This window comes from Mastigoproctus giganteus, chromosome 4 (genome assembly GCF_048544385.1).
Source record: "Mastigoproctus giganteus isolate SK-2022 chromosome 4, ASM4854438v1, whole genome shotgun sequence".
Classification (NCBI taxonomy): domain Eukaryota; kingdom Metazoa; phylum Arthropoda; class Arachnida; order Uropygi; family Thelyphonidae; genus Mastigoproctus; species Mastigoproctus giganteus.
In genome coordinates this window covers 10817944-10823943 of record NC_143578.1, presented here as the reverse complement: position 1 = coordinate 10823943, position 6000 = coordinate 10817944, and the positions used below count along the sequence as shown (strand labels likewise).

The 6000-nt window shown below is 39.6% G+C and overlaps 1 non-coding gene across 1 annotated transcript; it reads left to right on the top strand.

The window, feature by feature from the left end:
• The first annotated feature begins 3743 nt into the window (after window positions 1-3743).
• Window positions 3744-3814, top strand: TRNAG-GCC (transfer RNA glycine (anticodon GCC)). The gene has a single exon. It is a non-coding gene; the product is annotated as a tRNA-Gly (tRNA).
• Window positions 3815-6000: the final 2186 nt, after the last annotated feature.

Sequence of the window (6000 nt, the reverse complement as noted above, 5' to 3'; positions counted from 1 at the left end):
CGCTGAAGGTTGTATAAGAATTGCCAAAAAGGTCACATTACAGAGGGTGATACAAAATGCTCAAAAAGGTGGTCACATGACATCAGTACTAGAAGTGTTATCCTCTCCAACTGCTAAACAGGCCTGAAAGTGATGAACCATGCTCGATATTGCGGTGTCTATAAGATTTCGTGCCAACAAATCCCATTCTTCTACCAACGCAGAACTCAGCTGACTAAATGACCGAGGAGTTCGCTCTTGGCGTGCAATGCGATGGCCAAGGGCGTCCCACCCATGATGAAGGGGTTGAATCACACTGGTCCACTTAATGACTATGAGTAAACTTTTGATGACCCTGCTCAGGTTTCAGCCAAATTGAATAGGTATTTTGCATAGACGTTGCAACATGAGGAATTCTTTAGTGAAGAGGATGCCAGGGGATGAAAGTGGAGGAGAAATTGTTGAAGACGGATATAAAAAGGGCACCTGGGGTTGATGGAATTTATCCGGTTATATTAAGGTACGCAGATCCTTAGCCCTAATATGCTAGCATTCTTGGATTCAGGGGAGGTCCCTATGAACTAGAGATGGGGAAATGTATCCACAATTCCTAAAAGGGGATCAAAAGGCAACATGAGTAATTACAGACCAGTTAGCTTAACGTCTGTTCCAGGGAAAATAATGGAGTCACTGGTTAAAGAAGTAATGCAGAACCATTTGGGCAGGCAATCAGTTATACTGCAATCACAGCATGGATTGCATAGATTACTATGAAGCAATGACCAAAGGACTGTCCGCGCGGGTAGCACAGTGGTAGCATCACCCTCCTTCCCACACCAGGTGGAATTTTAATGGTTTTTTTTTTTTTTTTTTTCACTCCGTGGCTGTTAGTCGGTCTCAGGCGCAGATAGCAAGGTTTTTCCCCCAGACTGGGGTTTTTCGTCTAGCAAAACAGACAAATCGGCCATAGAACACATGCAATTAACAGACATAAAACACAGCACGGCAGATGAATTTAATTATTCGGGTGGCCTAAAAATTATTTATTTATTTAAATAGCAGTGACCCCAGAGTAACTTATGAACTGTGTAGTACTACACTCAGAGTAGTAGAGAATGAAGACCTTGGGAGTAATTGTGCAGTCAAATATGAAATCCTCTCAGCAGCGCAAACATGCTGCCAGGACAGCTCACAGGGTTTTGTCAATGATGCATCGAAATTTTGCTAGCAGGGATAACAAGGTGATTATTCCTTTGTATAAAGCCATGATTAGGCCGCACTAGAAAAGGAATATAGATTTGTTGGAACAGGTGCAGAGGAGGGCAACCAGACTGGTGAAGGGAACAAAAGGTGCTATTACCTCAGTTATCACAAAATCATTTAGCTTCCCGTTAGAGTTTTATAAACTTCTGGCTTCCTCTCCACTATAGAATTCCTCATGTGTGGATACAAATGCAGAATACTTATTCAGTTTGTCAGCAATCTGAGCAGAATCATCAACAATTAAATCATTAAGTGGACCAATGTGATTCAACATCTTTCTTATACTGTTAATATAAGTAAAGAAGTCTTTGCTGCTTTTCTTTGCATTCTTTGCCAGATACTTCTTGTAATCTGCCTTAGTTTGCCTAACTTCTTTTGTGACTTGATTATATACTAGGTTATGTCTACCATTAGCTGCTGTATCACCTGATAATTCATATGAATTCTACGCATTTTTCTTCTCTGCCACAAGACTCATCAGTTCATCCGACATCCATTTAGGTGTAAGCTTTGAACAGTATTTCTTAGTTAGTATGAAAAGCCCAGTAGTTTCTACAATTACTTCCCGAATGCTTCTTAATTAGAATTTGCTGTTGGTAACATCATTATCAGTTGGTCCCATTGCACATAATTTAAAACTCTCTGAGACCACTGCAGTTATCATAATGCCATTCCTTTTAGCCTTGACAGTAGTTATGTATTAATGAAAATCCCACCTCAATACAATGTGACCACTTCTTAATGAATGAAGAGTCGCTGCTGATAATCAGATCCTGAGTATTGCTTTCCGTTGTTGCTTCTCTAACATACTGAGGTACAGTCATCCAAAAAATCCATAAAAGTTTGCTGTGTAGGAGTGACTAAACCACAAGTTTCAGTCAATATCTGGAAAGCTATTTATATATATGTTTGTATTTCATATTAGGGTTACCCAAGAGAACAAAGTCTGGTCTACTTTAACATTTTGCACACATTCATACTTTCTGATGTGGCAGTTTTTTGATACAGGCCCATATTCATTTCAACTGGGTAACGCCCCATGGCTTAAACTTATAATTTAAACCCATAATTTAAACCTATAGCGACATTTAGCCTACAAGGAATCATTATACTGTCTTGCTACACCGATTGTAAACAGAGAAACGCACAGAGATACGTACTGGGAAAATACTTTTTAACGGAGCCGGTCCTAAAGAACGATCCCCAGGTGCAATGCATCCGGATCACGGCTGGAAAGGACTCCAAATCCCCTAACGAAAGTTACCTTTAACTCAGGCAAGGAGAATTGCTCGTTGTGGTCCTATTCCACAAATTAATTCTCCCACCCAGATTCCACAAGCATTAGGAACCAGTTCTGATTTTACTTTTCTCCTTCCTGCATTTCTCTCTCTCTCTCTCTCTCTCTCTCTCTCTCTCTCTCTCTCTCTCTCTCTCTCTCTCTCTCTCTCTCTCTCTTTTTTTAATTTTCGATAAATTTTATTCTAAATTGAATGTTACATTTTATTACATTTGATGCAGCATAAATTGAGAACGGGCCCTGTCTCAAAAAGCTCATATATCAAGTACATGGTCGTATATTTTAATTACTAATATGTATTATCGTATTTTTCCTTAGGCAAAATACTATACATTCGCAATGAAAAATAGTAGAAATCAATGCTATTGGGATGAACAAAATACTTTAATTCTATTATTTATTTCACCCTCTCTTTTCTATTGTAAAAGTAGAGGGTGCAGCTGTTCCTTTTTTTTTAATATACAGTATACATATATTTTTTTTTTTACCTGCTGGCATAAGTACAGTGTATTGTATAGTATAGATTAAGAGTCAAATGGCATAGGAGGTCCCATAGGAGAATTCAGCAAAAATTGGAAATAACGTGACAAGTTTTGGAGCTTATATCTCTATAATTCTAAGTTTGCCGAAACTCAAATAACGTTACTTTTTAAGATATAAATTAAAGATTATTTAAATCGTTTTTTTATGGTACGCGAAAATATAATTTTCGTAATAAACACATTAATTATTTTTGATACGCAGACTAGAGGATGTCCACCATTGCTAATATAGCAATTTCAATGATATGTTAACTTATCACTAGATGGCACCATTCATCAAAGGAAATGCGATTTTAAACAAATGTTGTAGATTTTAGTTTGGTATCTTAAAATCCGAGAATGAGTATATACTTAAAATTAAATTATTAAATATGGAAAATAAAAACACTGTAATGATATAATAATCCATATACAACATTTATTTATCTTAGAGTTTCTCAGTTTGTTTGTTGTTGTTTTTTTTTTTTAATTCATTACACATCGATTCGTATGTATAAATTTTGGTGACATACTTGAAAGCATATATTCCATTAAGGCTGATCATGGAGACATTTTAATATTTCACAGGACAATCATTTATTATTAATCAAAATATTTTAACTAAAGTAGCAAACGAAGTTGTGATACTGCTTTTATAATATTATCAAAGAAATAATTAATGTGCATCGGTGGTTCAGTGGTAGAATGCTCGCCTGCCACGCGGGCGGCCCGGGTTCGATTCCCGGCCGATGCAAGTTTTTATTTATTTTATTTTTGTTGTTGTTGTTTACAGTAATTATAATTTTATTTTAATTATTCCACTGAAAACAATTTACAAAACAGAAATATTCAATTACCAGCAAAACACAATACTACTGTAACAAATTTAGGGACAACAAACAACCCTTTCAGTGAGGGGTACATCTTATACATTCTTCTACATCTTAGCAGCTAAGATGTAGAAGAATAATTAATTTGCATGCCTTGGCGCCTGTGCATTCTGTGCGTCTGCAATTGAGTGTGTTCACGGCCGGTTTGTGTTTATTTCGCTATATTGCTATGCCAAAGTCATAACAAAAGGTAGTTTCCCCCATAACTACCTATCCACCAGGACCCCAGCAAAATATGACACATATACACTCCTTGACAAAATTAACAGAACCAAATGTTTCTCATGAATATTTTATTATGAACAGTGTCACCGAAGACATTGTTCACTATAAAATACGAGTCTCGTTTTAGCCTAAAGCAGATTCGAGACGTTATTTCAACTGGAAACAAAGAGGAATGCGGTACCATCCGTCCAACATTAGAGAAAGGGACACTTACGGTGGAAGCAGATCCTCGAACCCTATGTGCGACTGTTTTTAGAGATGCGGTTGGCCCAGATTTTATTTTCATGCACGACAACGCCACTGCACATAGAGCTGAAGTGGTGGAGGAACATCTTGAAGATATCCAAGGACTGCCATGGCAAGCACGAGCATCAGACTTCAATCCGAACAAACATGTGGGACGCCAACAGTCAACTCCTTGATCACTTGGTGAGCTGAGTCAGCCCTGGTGGAAGAGTGGGATTTGTTGCCACAGAATCTTATGGACACCGTTATATCAAGCATGGTTCTCCGGTGTAAAGCCTGTTTAACAGTCGAAGGGGATCATACGCTGTATGAGCATAGTGGCATGGAGTTTTGGTTTGGGGCGCCACCGGTGGTTTCTCACAACTGTTCCATCATTTCTCGCGTGAAGTAAACAGAATTCTGTGAATCCTAGAAGTAGGTGTAGTGTATATAGCGTATAGTGTGTTTAGGGTCTAATAGCACCAAGGGGTTTCCCCCATCTCCGCGTAGCATACATTGTCGTGTGATACAGAACACTAGAGGCCACAGATTTAAAAGTGTATGGTTATTGTAGAGTGTAGTGTTGTGTACCGTTGTTCATCTGACCTTTTAGCTGTTGGCCCCTGGTGGGGCCCAATGGCACGCCCATGCCCCACCAGAGGGAAAAGAAGGGGTGGCGGGAAGAGACAGGGAACCGGGTCCTCCCGCCAAGGGGTAGGGAGTTAAAGTGAATCGAGTAAGAACACCCTATTCAGACCGCTAGGTGGCATTGACAGCAGAGCTGAAGGTCATAGATCTTGTCCTGAGGTGTCACAGATCCCGGAACAGGTGCCATCTAGGAAAAATGGTGGAAGGACTAAATCGGTTAGGTTCTGTGGTGGTGGAAATGTACGTAGTGTAAAGTGTGTTTGGTGTCAAGCGGCACCAGGGGTTCCCCCCCCCATTTCCGCGTTGCTTGCATTGTGATGGGTGTGCCAGTTTACTGGAAATTCCAGAGATTTAAAAATGTATGGATATTGTACATGTGTAGTGTTGTGTGGTTTTGTGTTAGAGTAGTTTGGGTTCTGTTGTTCTTCTGGCCTTTGGCCGCAGGGTCCCCTAATGGAACTCGGAATTGCCCGCCACCACCACTAGGAGTAAATTGGGAGTACAGTAGAGGAAAGAAGGATGAAGAAAGAAGCATCCTCCACTAGAGGGAGAAGGGGAAGGGGCGAAGTAATTGGGGAGCCCATCCAACCCAGAGAAAGAGAAGAATGCAGGACTAGCGGCCTGTGAAGTGAAGCGCTGTTTGGTAGTCAGCAGGGGTGCGTGCCCTGTTCCACATTAAGTATTCAGGGGGCAACATACTTTCTAGCATCTTGTATCGGCTTCTGTAATATGACCTTTTTGGGACTGTTGTCCCGCTTCATCGCAAGCTGCACGAGTAAGACCATGTTTTCTATTAATTTTGTCATCCAGTGTACAACAATGTTGGGTAAAATTCATTAAGTTGATGGAACCGGCAACTCGTAGACTATCCTGAAATAATTTTAAATTTCCGCAGTAATTTTATCCAACAACGAGTTAAGTAATGATTCTAAACAAAAACAATTATTTCAGA